The sequence below is a fragment of the Columba livia genome, chromosome 14, assembly GCF_036013475.1.
Source record: "Columba livia isolate bColLiv1 breed racing homer chromosome 14, bColLiv1.pat.W.v2, whole genome shotgun sequence".
In the NCBI taxonomy this organism is placed as follows: Eukaryota; Metazoa; Chordata; class Aves; order Columbiformes; family Columbidae; genus Columba; species Columba livia.
The window spans coordinates 13,947,937-13,971,408 of NC_088615.1; the positions used below are offsets into that span (position 1 = coordinate 13,947,937).

The 23,472-nt window shown below is 35.6% G+C and overlaps 1 long non-coding RNA gene across 1 annotated transcript in view; it reads left to right on the top strand.

The window, feature by feature from the left end:
* LOC110359545 (uncharacterized) overlaps positions 1 to 23,472 on the top strand; it is a 399,216-nt gene that overhangs the window by 226,169 nt on the left and 149,575 nt on the right. The window contains exon 5 of the long non-coding RNA XR_010466010.1: positions 14,107 to 14,152. This is a non-coding gene — a long non-coding RNA (uncharacterized LOC110359545). The remainder of the gene's footprint in view (positions 1 to 14,106; positions 14,153 to 23,472) is intronic.

A 23,472-nucleotide genomic window follows, 5' to 3' on the forward strand; every position in this document is an offset into this window, starting at 1 on the left:
TGGAAGGAGCAAGTTACTCATTGAAAAGCAATTAGCTCAAATTGAAACATAAGTAGCACTTAGAGGGAGGAACTACCAGTGCTCTTAACAAACTTTTAATCTAATGCATTAAATAATGAAAATCTGGGTAACATCTAGACCCTGGTTGAACATGTCACTGAAAATACAGATAGTTTCGCAGTCTTCAAATATTTGTATTCTTTCCCATTAAACAGCTGAATTTCCTTTCTGTTGTATTCCTACAAATAGATCAGGGAAGAGCAAGAAATTATCAGCATGCACCCAGGAGTACATTTAATGTAGTAATTAATTATTGCTTTATTTATAATGATGAAATAGTGGAATTTGGGTAATTTCTTTTTGATCTGGCTATACTGACCAGTCAAGTACATGATATCACTGTTCCACTGTCTTCCTGATAGAAAGCAAAGTCTTGTTTCTTTAGACGGCTTCCATTGTTCTGTCTTGCTTTAGATTGACAAGCAGGAATTTACATAGTTCCTGAAGATTTAAAAATCATTATTGCATTCATACTCTCTGCCACGTTGAGATAGGAGATCATTACAGCTAAGCTTTTTTTCTGTACTGCATATTGAAAAACTTAAACTAATTCCTCGTGGTTCTGTTTCTTTTTGCAAAGAAGTGGCAAGAGGAATCATGATTTCATCTTCTGATTATTTATGGTCATCCCTATGAGATTAAAAGGGCTTTGCATAATGAAGTAACTGCAATAGAATAGTTTCTTTTTTTTTTTTTTGCTTCTGCTTTGAGTGAGTTGGTACTTCAAAGGATACACCATCTGCCTCATTTTAGAGATACTTCCTTCAAAGCTCACTACATTTGATAAAAAGGCAGGTAGTAAAGACCCTCCAACACCCCTTTCAGTTCTGAAAGGGGAGGAAAATGCCCAACAATAATCTCTGGTTGATTAGTTAGATTCTTTAATAGAATCATGAAGCGTGTGGTACAGTGATATTTTAAATAATATATCAGAAAAGAAGATATGCATTTTCATCTTCTTGTCCAACAGATCATTTCTTTGATGAGTTCTCTAGGCAAAATCTTTGTCCAGAAACAAAGCACTATCAAGGAAAAGGGTTTTTTTCCTAGAAACTATAGAAGGGGTTTAAATATATGTTTAACTTCAGACTTTCCTCCTTGATCCTTGAACTGCAGTTGGCAGAACTGTGTGTGGTTTTATGCCTAGTTCAAAAGTATTGAGGCTCATTATTTTAATTGTCATGTTCTCAGGAATAGAAATGAACCCTGATTCTCTTTGGGGCATATCACAAATGCAATCTTTTTCATCTTTGTGCGTTATCTTTGGACCAGGAGACTTGCTTTCTTTAGTCGGATCTTGGTTAAGTCACCAGCCCAAAGTATTGATGAATTACCTACAGAGTAAATTACGTATGAGAGATGTCCCGTGTTTCTGTGAAGGTGTCAGTACATATGTCTGAAATACTTTTGAGTGTGTCTTTCATGACTCACGACAATGAGTTATCACACGGTATAGTGGTTTGTACTTTCAATCTAGATCATGTAGTATAATACTGAAGATACAGGTGTGGTGTGTTTTGGTGTTGTGTGTTTGTTGTGGTTTGGTTTGTTGTTGTTGGATCCCCGCCAGCAGAACTGCTTATTCCTTGTCTCCTGGGATTACTGTATCCAATGGCATTTAGGATAAACTATGGTGTTCAATTTGGAAGTCCCTTATTTGATTAACATACCTTCTAAGTGGAAAACACTCTTCTCATTGGAAAATGTGCATTTAGAAAGGGGATGCGTTATGTGTATTTTCATTTCGTCATGTGAATTCTTCTTTGACGTGAGATGGAGTAAATGAAACACCCTCCATCACCACTGAAAGTTTCAGTAAGTTTCAGACAGAACTCCTTCTACGTACATTAATGTAACAGACTGAAGCCACTACGGCACAGGGGAAATTTTCTTGGTTATTGGCTTTTTTTGTTGAGCTGGCTTTAGGTGGTTATTAAAATACCCCAACTCTGTTATAACTGCACAAAAATTTTAATGGCAACTGTGTGCCGTAGCACAGGAATTAGTACAAAAAGCCTATAAAACTTCAAGGTCTTGAAGCTCCATAATGTATTCCCAGCTGTTACTGTTGCCTGTAAAACAGCTCAGGTGATGGAATATTTGGGACAATGGTTTCCACAAACCTCAGTTCTTTTGCGAATCATGGTGTTGATAGCAGACATACTTGGCAAAGCTGTGTCATACTGGTTTTCTGTTGTTTTGTTTCCTATGAAGCATACTTATATCCTGAACTGATGAATAAGTGTCTCAAACTGTACCTGTTGCAACTTTAAGGTGCTAAGAAACATTGTTTATTATTGCTGCCATTAGGGATACATTTTGTGCAGGAAAACAAAACCTGCTTTTGAAAACTATATTATAAAAACAAATTAAAACAATTCAGCTGTCCACTTATTAGTATTGTTTTTTATATTTTGCATTGTTGAGCTACTTTGATTATTTATTATAACAAGTGTGGCCATTCTACCACAGAAAAACAAAAGAAAAAGCTAAAACCTGTGAATTTCCTCTCTAGGTATCAGGTAGATTCAATGTAATGCCCTGTGAACTATTTCAGAATGCTCCCTGCAAAATCTTAGTGTGACAAGGTGTCAGTTTTGACAGATCAGTGGTGAAGATTGCACAGACTTGAATTAATAAAGGTCAGAATTGTCAACAGGAGGAGATGCCTGGTGGCATGTCAGCAAGAACTCATACATACTATCTGTAATGAAACTGCTGATACAGGCTAGAAAATGTGGAGTTTGGGGAAGGTTTAGGTCTTCTGAAGTGTTTTTGAAATTGTATAAGTATTTCCAAAATGAATGAGTTCTAATAATTTAGGTGAAGAAAAAGACAAATAATGCGATATTTGATTTTATTTTTTTTTTCCTGAGTTAAAATGAATTTCCTCCCCCCTGCTTTGCCATGAAAAATCCCCATGATTATCCAGTGGATGAACATTGATGTGGAACTTGATTTTTTTACTTCTGAAGTAAATCAATGAACAATTGAGTTTGTAAGGTAAAAGTGATTGTGAAGTGACTGATGAGTTTAATATCTAGTGATCATTCAGGATATAACTTTCACCAAATGATGAGTTCAGAAGTGGTTATTATGAAAAGTTTTTCTTAAGGTAACTTTGATAAAAGTATTAAGTGAGAAATCAACACTTGCTTTTGCTATACAGGTGAAAGATCCGTCTTTGCAAGTTAAACTAAACTTGCTTTCATGTCTGATTTCATGTTCTTCAGTAACAAAAAAGGTTAGAAAGTAGATTTGGTTTCAGTTTTTTTGTTAGTTTGTTTGGTTTTGTTGTTGTTTGTTTGTTTTTTATAAAAGATTGATACAGCCATCTTGTAACCGTTTTCCCTTTCTTCTCTATTAATGACCTTATTTCTCTGTTTCTGTATGTTTTTGTTTTAGAAGCCAGTGCTTACCCATTCAGCTAAATCTAGAGCGTTCTCACTTTTTAGGGCTCCCATTCTACCTCACTTCACAGTCTTGCTAGTTTTGGTACTTGACTGACACTACCTATTCACTTTTGCCTGAGTGGAAATAAGTTCTTTCTGTATTGCTTCCAAGGTGTGTTGTCCTTGCCTCCTTGAAGTCCTGTTCAGTGTTGATTTTTTTTCGTGTACTAGCATAGGAGCATTTAACTTGTTCTTTTCCTCTGCAGCCTCCTTCCTTGATATTTTCTGTTCAGTTTTCTTCTTTTTGTCCCCTTCCTGATTCATGTGCTTCTACACAACACAAATACTTGAATAATCTTTTTATTAGGCTAATTGAGTACTGATGGTAAATTATGGTTGTAAATGAAAATGACTGGATGTAGCGAAGAAGCTTGTTCTTATTTTAAAGCCTATTTTTCCCTGAGCCTGAAACAGCATGATGTAGACTGTGGTCTTCATTTTGATCAGTTTGCCACTATGAGTTTGGATCTGATGAATTTCGTAGTTTGTATATCTACAAGGTCATTTGAAACAACTGGCATAGCAGATGCAGGCTTTATTTTCTTTATTTCTGTGCTTTGTACAAATATATTGCCATTCATCAGACTTGTTGACTCAAGTAGCTATTTATCTGCCTAGCTTTCTGTCTGCCCATTCAGACTGTAACTGTCTTTTGTAAGTTGTAGCAACAGTAAACTGTGAGTCTAGCCTCTTTCTTGATTTTTATAGGTTGGGCACTTGGCACTAACCATAAAGATGGCAAAGTCAGTGTAATGGTACTTTGCACCTCATTCCATATCCCATGTGTTTCTTTAATGAAGACCTTCCAATTTAGGCTGCTTGTCACGCACTTGCTGGCAATGTTTGTGTGAGCTTGTACATTAATTAGTATTGGTGGGAATAAGGAGGATACAGGAGAGGAGATATGACCCAAAAATGTGCTTAAGTCACGTTGTTTCCTGAGATGTCTGTTGTTGCAAACTATATCTTACTAATATCTGTGTCTATGGCTTATCCCCATGTTCAGTGGGTTCAAACAGGAGGGATTAATATTATTTCCCCACTACATTAGAAATTTCTGGTTACTTAACAGCTTTTGCTTTACCATCCTGTATTCATTCTTTTAAATAATTTGCTTTTAGTACCTTTTTGGTTCATCAGAATTCTCCCTTATGTTCATGAATGCTGTAGCCATAGGCATCATTTCCATTCCCTCAATGCTCTTGGAAAAGCAAGTTTATCTGCTTAAGCGACGAGTAGCTGGCGGCCTCAAAACATGAATGACGGTGATGCACAGAAAAGAAACAAGAATTCTAAAAAACCCGAATTATTATTTGTGCTTATGATAGCTTCTGTTCCTAGGCATGAACACAGTGGTCACATACGGATATGCAGTTTGGTCCAAATAAAATAAACCCTTTGGAACTTAATCAAAAGCCTTAATTTTTAGAAAAGGTACTTTCTTAAAATGATACTTTCTTATCTTGCAATGTATCTGCATTTCCTGGATCTGAAGACTAGCAATAGCTGAAATAGCACAACACCACAATAAAGTGATAATAGTGAACAGACATTGGTTATAGAAAGGCATCAAGGAATCCATACAGTGATGTATTATCAGGAGTTGTCAAAAAAAAAAAGTGGCTACATGTCATAAAAAACAACTTTATAAAGCTTTTTCTGTTGTTTCTATTGTACTGTAGCTCCTCTAAAACTACCCAGAACAATCCCAACACTTGCAGAAGATCAATATTGTGCAGAAGCTATTTCTGTCCTCATCAGAACACAAATCATTTCCACAGCCTTTGCTGAATGAATATCTAAGGGAATCTATATTACGAATGACTCCACTCATATGCTATCTCTGTAACAAAAACCTGCTGTAATATTGTAAGGTCTCTTAGACAAAGCTGGAGTCTATATGCCTTCAGCCTCGGGGGTTTGGTAATTTAAAAATCATTTGTGGCATTTCACTTTAGAAATGAGAAACATTTTTTAGATTTGTTAGTTAGACTTTCAGTCCTGTTTTCCTTTATTTTTTTCTAAAATCCTTTTTTCTTTCTTTTTTTCTTTTTTTTTTTTTTTTAATTTTTTTATTTGCTTTGCTACATGAAAGGATTGATGTAGTAGGTAATAAACCTGACCTAGTTCTAGTCTTAAAACTGCAGCTGACAGTAACTTGTTAGGGAGTTTGATCTCCTGTGAACTAATCAAGGCTTAGGTGGTAGCCTCTATAGGAAATAGATAGTATCATAAAAATTCCTCAACAGGTAACTTTGTAAATTGGAATGAAAAGTCATAAGAAGAATGTCAGCAGATATGCTTCCTCAGATCGCAGGAAACTGATATCTTTCTGACATACACAATGACACACAGTGGAAATACATCAGAGGCACAGGTATCTCTCTATTTCTTAGCAAAAACCAGAAATAATTATAAGCTTCAAATTATCAGTGATCCAGAAGAAACTGTATAGGAGTTGCTCTTGCAGTTCTTGCAAGGCAGGGAAGAATACAGTTTATGACATACTCATTGACTAAAGTTCCTGTCAAGAATGAAGATAATTTAATTGGCAAGTTTCAACACCTGACACGTGCATTCTAAACCAGGAAGAACTGCAATGCAAGTGCTTCTGTCATTTGTAAGGAGTTCACCTACCAACTGTATTGACCAATGAACTAAGAAGCTCACTGTTGTCCATTGAATTATGATTAAAAGTGAAGCATGAAACTCTGGAGATAAAAAGCAACATGACATATTGGCATTGGAGATGCCTGTTAGTTACCTAGGGCTGTATAGAGCAACCATGGCACTCGAACAGCACAGCCTGAAGCAATTACTGAAGGAGTACATAAAATATTTGCATGTCTGGGGACTAAAATAATTGTTAAGTGGAAGTCATTAAATACGTTACGTGATGTACTGTACCATGATCCTGATCCTGCTAATTCTTATATACACAGAGGACTTCCATTGTTCCAAATCAAACTTATTCAAATTGGCACATGGTGCTTTGTAAGACTGAGGGGCATAACATTGATGGCTTTTGGGCCAAGTCCATGTCTGCTTCTAAAAAGCCTGTACATACTCAAAATATTCAGAAAAGGACTTGATTGTGGGATCACAAAGGCAGACGTTTCTGCTTCTCTGCCTTCCTGAGTGTGTGCAGGGAGTGGAGAGGATACAGTGCCAGCACCTTGCATGCCTGAGTGAATAAAGATGCATTTCTGTGTCATCTCACATATACTGTACCCAGTGAACAGGCGAGATATGAACAAAGCAACACTTGCATGCTGTGGCAGATTTATTCCACTGTGCAGGAGAAGAACTGTAAAAGCACTATGCCTAATTAAAAGAAAAAAAAAAAAAGGAGAAAGCAAAGAGAGAATCTCTCTAGTCTGAGCCTATCCAGGCTTTCCTGGGCTACTGCTGAGAAGGGTACAACTCCAGCTCAGCTCCTATCTTGTATTTTATGTGTGCTTTAGTTAGAACAACAAGTTTTGGACAGAACTATAATGGTATGAAATTTTGAATTTTGAAAACTTTATTATTGGAAAATATTACATTTAGATGTTTCCTTCCTAAGGTTTCTGAATGATGTAACAAATGTATATATCTTTACTGCATGTGGGCCTTGTCTGAAGCTCATTGTAATCCCAAAAGAGACTACCATAGGCTACAGAGCTCTTTAGAGCAGGCCTGATATGATCAGTGGATAATAGTGCAGCTTCCACGTTACTTCATGTCCTTTTTATAGAAGTTACAGCTAATGAATCATAAAGTACTAAACTTTAACTTAATGTAAATGCCACCGACCAGAAGATAATAAAGGATAAATAATACTAATTTTGCAATGAAGACTTTCATTTTCATCTGAATATTTTTGTTGTCAAGACTTGTGACTTTTTTCTATCCTGAAATATATGCCAGATAAAAAGTTATAGAGAACACATTCATTCTCTATGGCATTTATTTATACAATAATGCACACAAAGCAGGCTTTAACTATCAGTGTATAGGATATCAAGTTATCTTTAATTATCACTCCAGAATGGTTGCAAAATCAAATACTGTTGGCAATCAACATTCATTATACAATAGTATGATTGCATCTGTTCATCTTACTCGATAAGCAGGGAAAATCAAAACAGTGTCTGATTTATCCACTAAAACTGTCTGAGCAAAATATTGTATCTAACTCTCTTAATATCTCTCAGTGACTTTGATCTGATTAAAGTCCAAAGACACATAACCACAGATGCAAATTTTCTAGTGCCTCAGAAATTAAATACCGTAATATTTCAACAGACTGAATAGCTGGAACCGTACTCCAGCTGATGTGATTATAGGCACGGTATAAACTTATGATAGAGAGCTGTCTAAATCTGTGAGGCCGCAGGTGCAGGATTATAGTAAACCCCATTGAAACGTACAGTATTCTGCCTAAATGCACAAGTACAAAATTAATTAGGCAGTTGATCACATAATAAAAGTATGATGGATAATCTAATGGAAACTACCAGCTCAAAGTCAATAACAAACTTGATTCTTTTATTAGATGCAGCTGATTTTCAGTTCCTCTATTTACAGGATTTTATGCTTAATAGAAGATAAGAAAAAAAAGTTGGGTTGTTTTTTTTTTTTTGAAAATGCGAACTCAGTTACAGTATTTATCTCTGTTGGAAACCATGATGTGTAAGCAATGTAAAATTTGTAGATAGACATATCTGCAAGTAATTCTCTAAGATACTTGGCTGAAAAGCACATCAAAGCATGGTGAAATAATGAGACGGGCTCCAGCTGTTGGATTCCAACAGCTTTTGATTTCTGCTCTAGTAGAAGCTCCAGGTTTCGATTCTCTGTTGATTATTTCCATGGTACTGGAGATGATTTGTGCATTATTTTAAAAATAGGCAGTAGATACCAAGCAAGGGTGAGTTTGCAAACTGCATCTGAAAAGACATTTTGCTTCTTCATATAAATTATTGCTTCCTGTTCATACTACACTCTCTATAACCAGCTGCCCTAGTTAAAAAAAGACTGTTTAGAATATATATGTAAAATAATTTATTAAAGGAATAGGAAAGGTCATCAGAAAATAGCATGAGCAGCAACTCTGGGGATGTCAGTGTTCAGGCAGCTTTGCTATTATACTTTCTGAGAAGAAAGGCTACTGTGGAAATTATTTTTCAGAGCCTTTGCAGGGCATGTCTTACCATGAGTCTGATACTGTCAAGAAATTCCTGTCAGTAGAGAGTAAGTACCTTGAAAGAACTTTGGAAGCCTTATGGAAGACATGAGTTTAGAGTCAAATACATTCATCATATTGCAGTGTGAAGATACTGATGTCACTCTGCAGATAAAGATCTTGCTCTGGAGGAATTCCGAAAAGTCTGGTTCTGAACTGCAGTCTTCCTGATTTTTCTTTAGAATGACAGAATAAGAAGTAGAATGATTCAGAGAAAGTGTTGTATCTCACTTTTCCCCTGGATTAAGGTTTATATCTGTTTCTCCTCTAAATTTTAGAGGTAGTTTATAATTTGTTGCTGCATTATACGAAGGCTGTTGCTGGTTACCAGAATGTCAGATTGCAACCAGCTATACTGGAAAATGTTTGTGTATTATAATGACATACCATGAATTTTGAAAGTTTGCTTTTTTGTGGTGCAGATCAAAATGGTAACTGGATATCTAAAGGTACAATTACCTGGGTGTTTCTCTGCACTTTAGCTGTGGTCTCACAAATGTGTTTAAAAGTCTGCTGTTTCTAATGTCATCTAATGCTTCTGTTGATATAGATTTCTTATTAGAGCAGATTTTCTCATAGGTTTTGAATTTCTATCTTTGCCTACTGTGATTTCGTCTTCTAAGTAAACTTTGCATCTGCAGATGCCATTTAACAGTACACCTACACATACACCGATTAGTTCATTCTGCTGGCAACAGTTTGATATCTGGAGCTTGAATCTGGCCAGTCTAAACAAGTTATTTAATCCAAGCATCCCATGCTCTGTGTGTGTACCAGCTGCTAACTAGGCTGTATTATTTTCAGGGTATCTTTGGTTGTGCATTGAAAAAAATGTTGACTGCTAAAACATTTTGTCTGGAGCTCTGACTGAAGCCTATGCTGAAAGTAACTATTGGATTGATTTTTCAAGAAGACTTGGATAGAGAAATCCTGAATTTCTGCTTTGTTTAGACCTGTACAAGTTTTGAAACTTTACAGTCCTGCTGAAACCTAGGCAATAAGTGACACAGAAGTATGTGCTTTAAACCTCGGGAAAACCTGAAAATAAAAGATGCATGGAGCTTAGAGCTAAGCAGGTGTTTTCAAGACTAGTAGATGAAAGTTAGGAACATACATCTGTTACAGATGTCTCTCTGCTTTGAGAAGTCTTTGAACAGTGTGTTGTAAATATGTTAATCATATTAAAGAGAAGAAGATTAAATCTGCACCTTAAAATCTTGATGTTCTTTAGTTTCCATGTGTGATATTTATTATTACATTATCTTTTAAATGTCTTTGAGTATCCTAGAAAGAAGCCTCTATTTGATAATAGGGCTTGTCTATTTTCAGTTTTATTTCTTTTTCTTTTAATCTTGGTAATATTACCCTTTTCCTCTGAAATGTAAATTGTGGTGAGGCTGAGAAGATGATGAATGCATGTCTGAAGCAATTTACTCACAGTTATCTTTGGTCTACATGACATGAGCTAGTGCTCAGTAAGACTCTAAAAAGGCTCTATAGCCAGAGACAGATGAGTAAACTTTTATTTGCATATTTGCAAATTCATCCTGAGATTTTAAGAAACCAATATCTGAAAATGTATCATGCCAATGGTTGTGTTTGCCTCTGGAGGAACAAGAAATCAGAATAATAGTTTAGGTTTTACTTGGCTTCTAGCCAGGAGTTTGGTCTATGACTCTGGTATGTCTCTCTTACTCTGTCTTTTTTCCTTTTTCAAATTGCGGAAACGAAGTGCTGCCTGGCTACTACTATCCAGTCCAGCAGCATAGTGCAAATCCTTGTTTAGTTCAGGTCATAGCCAGTACTTCATTTAGAGAATAACAATTCATGTTCTGCTCTTTCAGTCAAGGTAATAGTGGGGATGAGAAGAATGCTGTTGTATGAAGTTGCATCGTTTTGTTAAGCATCCAAGTTTGAAAAGGAAGATCCTTCAAAAGAGAATGTCAGCAATTTTATAATATGAACATAGCCACTGAGAAGTATATCAAACTTATCCTACCGTGTCATAATTTGATCATTTAAAAGCAATAATCAAGGGTGCCAAAAGTCATTGACAGTGCTCAGTCAGTACAGTCTTCATACCAACAAGGAGAAGCTGTCAGTACAAGTTATAGCTCACAAGTATGTCCAAAACTAGCAAAGACATTGAGTTTCATGTTGAAATTGTGTTTTAAGGGTTAAAACTGTTCCTCTATACACTTTTGATTCAGTTTCTCATGAAAAAAAATGGATCAAATATATCTATAAGTTGTGTAGATAGTTGATGCAGGAAGCAGCAATACCCTGCACTCTTGTAAACAGTGCTGTGCTAAGCCCGTTGTGTTACTGACACTTGTCAGAACAGATTTCTCAACGCCATCAAATTGTACTGAAAATGAATATTCAAATTATGAATATCCTATTGGAATATGCTTACAGGGCACTTAGGAGGCTACTCTAGGTATCTATTTTTTTGTTTTCTAAACTAGTCTTTGGGTTGAATTTTCCAGATGTAGTTTGTCACTTCCATACACTGTATGTAAATGATAAATGCAGTACTTGTGAAAATAGAACGTAGAACATTAAGGTGCATGCTATCGCAAAATACGGTAAATACAATGTGAGTTAATGAATACATAGTCAAACATAATTGTAGTAACAGAATGTCATTCTAAAGATCAGATATTTATCAGGAGAAAACAAACCAAATGGCTGTGCTAGCTAAATAGGAAAACAATAAACTATTTTTTAAAAAATAATCTGTATTAATCAGATTTATGCTTTATCTTTAATAATTCAAAGCAACAAATCTGTGAAGATTTGTGTTCTCAAAGTGGTTAACTACTCAGTAATATTGGCTACAATACTCCATTTAAAAATGACCTTTTAAAGATGCTCTATAAAATTAAATTTTAATGAGTGGTAATAAATGGTGATGCTTGCATAGGAAGAAATGCAATACTACCCTGAAGCTTTTGCTGTATGCCATCAGCTTCAGTACAATGTTATAGATCCTCTTACGTTATTTTCAAGCATAGGAAGCATGATGAAAATAAAGAAAGAAGAAAATAGAGAGAGAAATGAAAGCACTTTTAATAGTTTATTACTTAGTCCAAGCTGTCTTCATGGCTGAGTAATGGTGCTCCTGTTGCTTTCATTATGCTTTTGCTGAGAAGTACTTTTGGTTTTTTTTTAGTTTGAGTATTCTAATCCATAACATTCTGTGATTTTAAGGTTCTTATATTTTCCTTGTAACTAGTTCAATAACGGTTGGTTAGCTGAAGAAGAATTTCACATGAGGAATATTAAAATATACGTGTGTACTGCTGAGAAAAAATCGTACTGTATCTTCCCGAAAGAGGGAGACGAAACTTAAAAGGTAGTGACCTTCCAAGCATTTAAAAAAAAAAGAAGAATCATGAGGGGCACGAAGAGAACAGAAGGGGAAGCAAAGAGAGAGGAGGGGAAAGGAGTGCCAACTTGCATCATTAAACTGGTAAATGGTACTAGAATATCAGCCTCCCTACTATCAGAAATGATTGGAATTAATCCAGGAATTCAGAATGGGTCTGTAAATGTGCCTTCAATTGTAGCCTTTGGCATAGATTTATAATCTCAGTCCCTTGGGTGCTGAATTTCATTTCCCCATTTGCTAAATGAGAACAATTTATCCTAAATCAACGATAATCAGAGTAAACACTATTATTAATTTATTGTTTCCAGACTAGGAAAAAACAGTAAAATGAAGCTCTCTTCTTTCATCAGTGCTTTCCCTACCCCTTTTGCCCTGAGGATCCTATTAGCAGAAAGCTGAGCAACTCTGTTTCATCAGAAATAAATTATGCCTCACTTTTTAAATGTAAGTACTGAAGGGTTGTAAAGATTAGAAATACGTTTGAACCCACTATCACTTGATGTTATTTTCCTTGATGTTCTGAGCTTCTTTAGGGGAATGAAACAACATGTTCTTTTGAAAGCAAAGAGCAGAGTTGCTTTAAAAGAACACCAGCACAGATTTTGGTTGATGTACAAAATAATTCAAAATCTGTACAGAATTATTTAAAGTAATGTATAAGCAGTCTGAAAGAGAGCTGTCAGAATTTCTGGCTTGTATAAGAGGCTGAATGTTTGCAGGGCAAATAGGTGGCAGAACTACTCACCCTCATTTTTTAAATGATTAGAAAACTGTAATTCCCCAGAAACAGTAGGCTAATTCTCACTTCACAAAGGAGCTAAGGATGAAAAAACACCTTTAATTAATAAATACTGCTGGCACTACATTGGTAACAAGCTGCTGCAAATGAAACTCTTAATTGCCTCAGAACAGAGTATTGTGTACAAATTCGCCTTATTCTTTAAGTGCTGTTCTTGTTACTGTTTTATATTTTTGTAGGAAATGGAAGTAGCTTTGCCTGACTCCTTGCCACTGAACGTAATTCCTGTCAGCTCTCCATTTGTGGGGAGCACCGAGGTTAAAAAGCAGCCCCAAACTTTCCCTTAAGCCCTCGTGGTAGCTGCAATAGATAGCTCTCAGTGCAATCTAAAGCCAAGGCAAATTAAGCTGCATATGAAGCTTTTGTTAATGAACTTCTGCTTGAAATTCTGTAATGAAATTGTATGAGGAGAGAAAATAGAAAATAAGATTATTGAGTTGTAAAAGAAATATATGAAGACAGTGTATATTTGTGTACACATATATTTTACATTTTGTCACAAAGTGTGAAAAAAATATTTTTTGACTTTTCTATAAAGCTCCGTTTTTGGGGGGTTTTTTGGTTGTTGTTTTATGTGGGGGTTTTGTGGTTTTGGTTTGTTTTTTTTTGTGTGTTTGGTGGTTGTTTTTGTTTTTGTTTTGTTTGTTTGTTTGTTTTAACGTAATCTTCAAATGAACTTCTCTTGGCTGTAACTGTCAAAGCAGGAGCCGCACTAGAGAAACACAACTGGCATGAGTATTTTGGATATGTGGAGTCATGATCGTTTGGTTTTTGAATTTTCTGAACAATTTTTCCATTATTAGGAAATTTGGAAATGCAGAGCTGTAGATAGCTGTAATTTGTGAGGCATAGCTGCATTGAGACCGTAAGGAAAAGACGTGTAGATGTATCTTTACTTAGGGACTGGAGGGACTTAATAAAGATGACTGGAGAAAATAGATGTTTTCTTACATACACATGTTCAGATCTACAGTGGTGATTTTGATTATGTGAAAACTTGTAGCAAATTGAAGAACACCATTCAACATTTTTTTTTAAAAAAAACTATGTTGTTTTTAAATGCATGTGAAAAATGCTGAATTTTGGATATTTATAGCAACCTAAACTTTACCTTGACACCTGAAATAAAAATAAGCATTTTTACTTTACTTTCTTTTTTTTTTTTTTTTTTTAGAATTACTGGATGAGTGGTCACCAGTCTTGAAGAGAGCAGAAGACTGGTAAGTACTAAGACACTTAGTTTTTAATCTAGGGTACAGAATATATATTGTGAAGGAAAGAATGATTGGAATTGTTGTACTTGCTAGATTTGATGGTCTACATAGTTCAGCAAAAAAGTTCTTTTGCTGCTTAGCATAATGCCTTTGTGATGTACATGCAGACATGAGGTTTCTTGGTGTGTTTTATTGGGGAATTTTTTGGTGTGGAGATTGGTTTTGGATGGAAAATGCATTATTAAGTTCAGCCACTGCAGAAAAGAGGCACTTATAATTGGTAATGAGGCTTTGCCGCATCGGTTTATAATGGGATCAACAAGTATAAAGATGTAGCATTAATGATTTTTTTAAAAATTTTTTCTCCAAAGTATTGGTTGAGACGTGAAAAAAGAGAATGGAGTTTTAAAGGCACTTGTCATTTTAAGTTTATTGGCTGAGATTATGAATAGTTGTTTTGGTTTGTGTGTTTGGTTTTTGGTTTTTTTCGCACAGAACGCGCCCTTGTCAGCCAAGGGATCCAGTAGCTTCTTGTTTGTAGATGTCACCCATTAAGAGTATTTCCCAATAATAGGACTTGACAGTGGAGACTTAGGATCTCAAGCAAATCCCTACCATTTGCACCTCTCTCTGGGTGAGATCTAATTGCTCTAAAATCCATGCACAGATCTGAGAAGTAATGATCAATCCCGTTCCAAACAAAGTGCTTTGCACAAAGTAGAGCAGGTGCAGCCCCTCTGAATTCCCACAACAGATGGAATAAGGAGCTGTATTGGAGAATATTCCAGAATGGTTAAAAGTTGTGACAGATTTGGCTGTGTATCCCTGCTTTCAGGTAGGCAGTGAGAAGCTTAAAAATTCATTCTCCCACCTCCTAGAAGTGGCTTTTTGGCCTTTACTGTTACAAGGTGAGGTGAGCACACTCTAGTGTTGGGTAGGTTGCTGTTTGTTCAAATTAATATTTGATAATAAGAAAAAAAAAGAAATAAATGTGATGCTCTGCAGTCTGCTAGTTAGGACACAGATTTCTGGAATGAAACAGAAATAGACCAAAACCCATTGAGATCAGAACATCATGACTTTTGCAGGTTTGCCTTTGGAAAACAACAAGTTGAAGTGCCAAGAAAGTGGAAATGTCCGTTCCTGTGTTTATTATTCCATGCTTAACCTTTGAAGCTCATATTTTTGCTCTTCTTTTTTTCTAATGGTTCTAGAATTTAATATAGTAGTTTACTAGCTGTTGAAAGCATGAGCTATCTTATCAGGAAACTAATTAAACAACACAAATGGTATATGGAAATGAACTCATGACTATCTTGGCAGAGACATCCTAAGGTGCCACTTCAAGATTGACATAGACCATTCTGAACCTGTGCAGAATGGCAGATTTGATTTCCTCACCTCTGACCCCATATTCCTTCTCGCTACTTACATACTTGTAGTGGCAATTGCAAGAGTGAAGTAGCCCAGTCAGAGGAAGGAAAAAAAAAGGGCACCTAAAAACCTGCAAACCACTGCTCCCCCTGCCCCAAGACAAGTCTGTCATGCAAAATCTGTAAGGACCGATTTTTCCTTAAGGAAGAGGTTTTCAGTTTGTTCCTATGCAATTCTGCAGTCAGTATTGCCAGTGCAAAGGGGACAAAAGGGGTACGGAGTAGCAAATGACCAGAAGCTTTGGGTACTCTCAGATCAGCTTGAGCCTATTGTGGAACTGATCTTGAAAATGCTTGGAAGACAGGAGAATCCACAGAACTTCTCCATGAGTTAGAATACAGTTTGAATCACAGTAGAAACGTTAGTTCATTCAGGTTCCTATAAGGTACAATTGAAGTTTTATCTTTAAGCAGAGTCTAGTGGTAGTTGTAACTGGTGTAAATGGTGATCAGTCTTTGAGTAACACTTACTAAGTACTGCAGATATCGTTAGGTGCAATTTCACCCTATCACCTAATAGAGGAAATTAGTGTCATAAAGGTGGCTTGATCTTTCTAGTGATCCTCACGTTTACTGTTTTGCAAGCAGGATAAAAAAAGATGCAGTTCAGATACTTTAACAATTTGTCTTGCAATTTGGACATTTGTATGTTGGATACTTATGTTTAAATACATTTCCATACAAGGACATTTAGTATTGTCTTTGTAATGTTTATACAAATGCTTTTCCTGAAGAAGACCAGAAGCAGCACAAAACTCCAAGAACTGCGTACTTAAAAGTAAATATACAAGGTAATGATAACAAACTACGCAGACAGTGTTTATATCTCGGTGCCTCGCAGGCAAAAATTTGCAACCCAGAAAATATGTATAACCATTTATATTATTCAAGGTCATTTCAGTAAGGATAGCAAGTAAATGTCAAAGTTATCTTTAAGATGATGAGGACTCTTGGAAAACCAAGCCCTGACATAATCTACATAAGGAGTAAAATGTAGTTAAATATGAGACTAGACAAGTTTGTGGCAGATGGTTCTTATTTAAGATAGTTTTTCATTCAATAACTCTTCTCTTGATCCATGAAACAATGATAAACTGAGAAATAAATATATATATGTATATATATATACACGTGTATATTACAGAATATTTGCCATTACCTGATGCATGAAACATAGAAAGCTAAAAAGAAACATTCTGTGAAGCAAAAAAAAAAATAAATCAAAACTTCTGTGCCTTAGAAATTATTGTAGTCTAAAGGTGTACTTAAAGACTTCATCCAAAATTAAATGAAGAAAAAAGAAAGAAAGAAATAGGATCGTAAAAGAAAAATCTTATTTTATGAATACACACATTTTATTGTGGTCTTTTTTCTAGTATATATAGTGGCAAAATGCGCATATTACTAAACTAGAATTTATTCTTTTTTAATAATTTGGAAGATCCATCAAACTCATGAGGAGTTAAGTCATAAGAATTTTTAAATACAAGATCCACAGTCTTTCACAGTTGAATCATTCACAATGTTTATCAATTCATTTTCAATAAAATGATTACATTTTAGAGTGAAAGAATAATATTTTAGCTTAAATAATATATTGGATTAACCTAAACAAGTTATAAAATAGATGCTTCCCATCTCACAGGTAAGAGTTGTGGTTAATGTAGGTAGATGTTAGGTATCACAGTAATAAATGCTTGGAAACTAGTCCTTTCAAAGAGATATGGCTGATTTTGCTTATAACATAGACCATAAATGAAAAGCAATTAATAAAATATCTTTCACTACAATTATAAATCAAAATAAGAGATGCATTAAAAAATTAACAGAACATTGTCTGGAAATCACATACTGTACAAGAATGTCTTCCCCGTTCAATTTCTAATAAGAGGATTTCCATTAGTTACGGTAGAGTTATAGAACATTAAATATCCAACAAGAATGTTATACTGTCCGTCTGCTGAAAAAGTTTCTCTGGAATGGGAAAGTGATTTTCAGTTTTTACAGAAAGGATGAAGTATGGTGTGTTTTTGCATGAGGTGCAGTAATTTAGATCTCCATAAACTTAGTTTGGAGATGTCAGTCTTGTTTAGTTCAAGTTGGGCAGCTGTTGGAAGGCACGTGATAATGCAGATAGAAGAAAAATCAGTATGTATCAAACAGAACAAATAATATATTAGGTAAAAGAGGATGAAAACATGAGAATATTTTAGGTGTGATTTTTCAGTCCTTGTTCTTGGAAATAGTTTGGAGGAAATTCTGAGATAGCCTGTGAATAAAGAATTCTCGTTGTTGCAATGGGACTTTTTAGCAGCAGTGCAGGGTGGTGGGCTACTTGTTTTCTGAAGCAGCACAACCCAAATTGCATAGTGAAAGGCTTCCTTTGTATTGGGTTTCTGAAAATATCATGGGACTTTCTTTTGTGTGGTTTCTCCACACCAAGTGGAAAGGCTCTTCATATGCAAAAGTGGAATTGACTATTGAAAGACATGGTTTTGTGCTATAATATGTAGCTTATAAATTGTAGTAAACTGTACTGGAACCACATGATAATCCAGCAGTGACAGGCAGTGGTAGTTGGACATGTTTTCTAGTGCAGGTACTGCAGTCTGGTTTTATCGCTAGGAAAGCTGAAAATAATATTTCAGATGCACTTGAATTTAGATGTGTTTAACATGTCAAATCCCGGCATTGAGTGCTGTGAATATACTGCAGGATGAAATTCTTGATTTCCTGAATATTCCTAGATTTTTATTCTATTTCTGAACTTCAAGCTTTAAACAAATAGATACTTAGTGATATGAAACTAGAATCTTTTGTGTGTGTGCAAAATATCCAGGGGTAAGTAATAAGAAATATAACATTACTTGATCAATTATTATGCTACTCCCATTGTATTTCAGCAGGGAGAAAATTTGTATTTCTGTAGCAGTAGAAATTACTATTTGATATCAAAAACCCGATTGTATTAGGTGCCGCCTATACACAGAAGAAAAAATTTATATCCAGAAGAAATTAATCTGTACACACACAGATTTTACTGTTACCTTGTTTAATACTGTGGAAGTTTTTGGACCTGCATGGTTAAAAGATAAGTGTTATGAAATGGTTTTACTCTTTTGGATTTTCAGTCTTTAGGTAATGACCAAGCTTATATAATTCAGATTTAGAGGTTTAAATACGCAGGAATATTTTATATTGCTAAGTTAATTGTTTCCTCTTGATTAAAAGTAAAATAAGAATCCAGTAATATCAGAAATCCTTTTCTAGTAGCTATTTTCACACAAACTGGTCATTGTTAAAAGTTGATTTTCTATGTAAAAGCAGGAGTGGGGAATGGAGGATGACAAGGAAAATGGGTTTAAGGTGAAAGGATGCTCCCCTTGCCAACTGCATCATGGATGACAAGGGTGTGATAGCGAGCGCATCATGACAAAGTTAGAGAAAAGTGGAGTAATTTAGTGTAATCATATGTTTAGAGAAACATTATAAGTAAAAGGACTAATGAATTCAGGTGATACAGGTTTGTCTCCTGTGCTTGTCAGGGTCCTGTAACTGAGTAAGCGTCATTTTGATAGGTAATAGCAATAATACATCTTCGCCTTTATGCTTTCTCTCTTAACTATTTTAAACTACATGCTCATCAGGTCAAAAGCTAATGCATATTGTGTGTGTGAACAGTAACCTATTACAATGAGTGTATTTATCTTGGTTGCTTAAATGGCTGTGGTGCCGTATACTCCTGTTCATTGCTAGTGACTTCTGGCACTTGGAGGGTAACCACTACGTAATAAGAGCCATAGAATTTGGTGTATATGTAACCTAAATATGTCTTCTATATATTTGATATATGTTTGAGACTAGTAGTGTGCTTTCCTTGTAAATAGCTTTGCTGAAACTATACTATCATTTGAACACCCTGTTGCATTCATATTATTTTGCTATAATCTACAAATTTTTTATAAAAAAGCTGGTGGGGTCGAGGGTGTTGTTGTCAGCAACCCTGAGTAGCATTGGTGACAAATTGTCTTCCTATTCCAATGTCTCAATAGAAAATCACTGTTTACATTAGGTTGAACAGTGAAAATTGAACATTTTCAAAAATTCTCTAAAAATATGGATTAAATACTGGCAAATTCAACTTGTCAGCTAAACAGTCCTGTATAGCATATTCCTTAAAAAATTAAAGGTTCCTTTAAAGTTTGGAGTATGAGCACAAGATCCAGAATCTCTGGTTAAGGAACTGGCTTCTCTCAAAAAATTTCTTCTCTGAAAAGCACCTTCAGAGCAGTTCTGATGCTTCCTGTCTGGCAGGAAACACAATGGACAACTGAGCCACATTTGAACTTTCCTCTAAACATGGGTAAGACAAAGGAAGTACAGTCAAATGGAACTGAATTTTTTGAACTTTCTCCATGTTCTGTTAGTGTGTGCACACAATGTTTGAGAAAAAAGACATATTTCATTTGCAGTTTCTTTGAATCAGTTTTCACTTTTTTTTTTTTGCCAATTAAATATGGGTATTTGAGAAATTTTTTTTAATGTCAGCTTTTGTCACCTTCTAAAATACCCCTTTCTTTCCAACTGTGATCAATTATTTTACATATATTATTTCACACTCACATTTTTCACCTTTTCCTCTAGGAAAAATAGGGTAGTAAGACTGGTTGCTTTCTGAGACTTGTTTTTCTTTTAGCTCTGTTTCCCTAAGAGGGGTAAAATAAGGGAAATGTAGAAAGCATAACTGGGAAAGTTAGGATTTTACTGCTACTATGCAACAAAATGCTTAGCAGGGCTGGGGTGGGGGACAATCCAGATTCCATTTGTGACCATATGTCTGTTTCAGGAGGAAAAAAAAAAAATCAACTATTTCTTTCTTAGAAGAGGACATTAATGAGAAGAATGGTTTGTCTCAATGATCGCAGTGTGCAAGAAGTGTTTGGGGCTGTGTTTTGATTGTTTTAGAGTGAAAACTCAGGTCTTTAAAATTTATACTTCTGCATTTAAAGCAAGTCCATTATGATTCTGCATTGCAACCCTCCATGTAACATAGGTCACAGGTAGAAGTCCATATCAAATTGAATTAGTCTTTGTACTGTAAATGTCTTTTAATCTTTATTGTTAGTTTTTCTGTAACTCATTGTGTTGAATAAATCTGGCAATATAAATGCAAAAACTTAAACTAGGATTTTACTTCTCCAAATATATTGGTATATGCACAGTTTAATTACTGTCACTAAGAAACACTGAGTTTTCAAGTTCAAGACTAAATAGTTTTTCAGATTAAGGGGAAAACATATGAAATATAAGACCTGCTGTGATTTATCCTTTGCCACTTACTGAAATCTTCCCTAGTTTAATCAGAAAAGCTTCTACTAAATATCGTGTGTATGCTGAGTATCACCTTCTCCGCAAAAAGAGCATAAGCACTAACCGGAAAAACTTCTCTTTGTTCCTGCTTCCCATGCCTGTTCCTGTGAGCTCTTGACCTTTCCTCAGTTTTTTGTCTCTATCATTTCACTGGTGTTTTTGTGCAGGCAGCAGAGATTTTGATTTCCATTCCAAATTAGAGGAAACCAGCAGAGGAAGGGAGAGCAAAGCCTTCTTTAAGCTCTTTGAGGATGAGAGCAGGGCCCAGTGCAGCGTTAGCAGCAGTGGCAGTGTCCTGCTTGCCCGTTACAGGCCCTGATGAGCAAAGCTTCTGGTCACGGTGAGCATGACTATCTTCCTTAAGCATTAGTTGTGAAACAGAATGTATTGTAGAAGATCTGCAGCTTCACTGGAGTACAGCACCCAGGTGTCATATGGAATTACATAAACTTTGAAGTATAAGATTTTATATTAATAGTAGTTTCTTATTTCTGTCGCTTGCCTGTGAACAATCCACAAATCTGTTGTGGACCTGCGCAGGTGTTGATGCACCCTAGTGGGCATCATCTAACACTATGAGATGCAGATGCTTATTGAACTGTCATTCAATATAGTGTTTCAAAATGGTTGTCAACAGAACTGTTGGCTCTGAAAAGTTAAAACCTAACTAATACTTAAAACTTGGTGACTTACCAGAGTTTTACATGCAGTTGTGTACTGAATGCTTCCAATATAGAGTAGATTTCAAATGAACACTTTTACAGCAAATTTCAGACATTTTGGTTAGCCATTGCTGTTGGCCATTTCATAGTCTTGCTAATAAGATTTACAGCAGGCAAGATGAGCTCACTAAGACTCAGTGACAACCATTTTTCTCCAACAGCAGCTGGTCTAGTACCTGTGCTACCATGGGAAGCAAAGGGAGAAGACATATGTCACTTCAGACATCCAAGGTAGCAGACTGGATTGTGGGGGAATGACAAGCCACCTTGCCCTGCCTTCCTAAATAGCTCATCACTTTTGGGTAGGCCTGTCCCTGTGGCCACTTCACAATCCCAGTTCTATTTAATACTTATTTAATGCCGGAATACGACTTTTTGCATGCAGTCCACCCGCCCACCCCCGTTGCTTTATTCCCTCTAATCAGCTTGCTCCAATATACACATCATTTCTCTAGGCAGTGTATTATCTCCTTTAGGCTGTTTTACATTCTTTCTGATTGCAGTTCTTTCTGTTTCACGCAGTGTGTTACTGTTCCTTACCATCTATAATACATTGTAACCATAGATACCATGCACAATTCAAACATGAATCTTTAAGGCTCCACATTTTCTCTGGTAAATATTTTGATGAAAAGAGTGATTATATTTCAGATCAAGGCTTCAACAGAATATTAGTTAAAAACATTGATTATGAGAATTAAAGCTACATGCTCAGTAGTATGTATGCTTAAGAGTACAGGATGAAGTTGAATCTGTGACTCAAAACTGCTGCATGTCAGCATGAAGCGCTACTGAAAAGTACTTTATTTTTGTATTAGTGATCTTTCAATTCTTGCTCCAAAGTTAATTGCAATGAAGGTAGGGCTTTCCATTGATATTAATTTACTTTGGAACATAGATCTTTTATAGTTTTAATAGCTTCAAAATGGTGCTTTATGTAAATTGTAAAGTGCTGGGGATTAATATAAATGTAAAATATTATTCTCCATTCCAAATTTAGGCAGCATTCACATTGACTGCTCTGAGGGTGTTGAACTGCAGAAGTAGTTGAACTGGGGTTTTTTTTTGTGGGTTGTTTTTGTTGTTGTTGGTTGGTTGGTTAGTTTTATTTTTTGAGGTAAGAAGAAAAATCTCATGCTTAATACGAGAATAGTTTTGCTTTAATATCATCCTTAATCTCAGTAGAGAAATCTACAAGGATTACTTGAAAGCAGAAGTTCTGTCTCAGTATATGGCTATTAAAATCATTATACATTTTTAGGAGTAAATATATTTAGGAGAGAAGAAATGCATAATGCAGCACCCTTTTATCAAGGGCATATACCACGCACCAGATGGAAAGCAAACTGTGTTTACAACATTACCACTACCACCATTGACACTACTAGATCTACAATATGTTATAGCAGCAGCTCCATTAACCTTGCTAGTTCTGTTGGCGTTGCCTGGTAGTTTGCCCAATCTGTGTTTGTTGTCAGCAAATGGATCAAATTAGGATTTTCATTCTATTTATTGACCTTTTCCCTTCTTCCTCAGTTTAGGCCATAGTTCATTCAAAATTATTGTACAATTGCTCTGTAGAATACTGCAAATAGATATCTCTGGATCTGTCTGCTGCCACATATGTAAATTATACTGTCTTACCTCAGAGGTGAAACTTCAGGAGAACAGCTGATAGCAAATATGCTGTAAAAGCCCAAATTCTTACCTGGTTGCTTGCCATGGTATGTAGTGTGACCCACCTAAGCTGTTGATCTTCACCTGCATTAGGACACACTGCTGTCTCTCAGGGCAGGCTTGC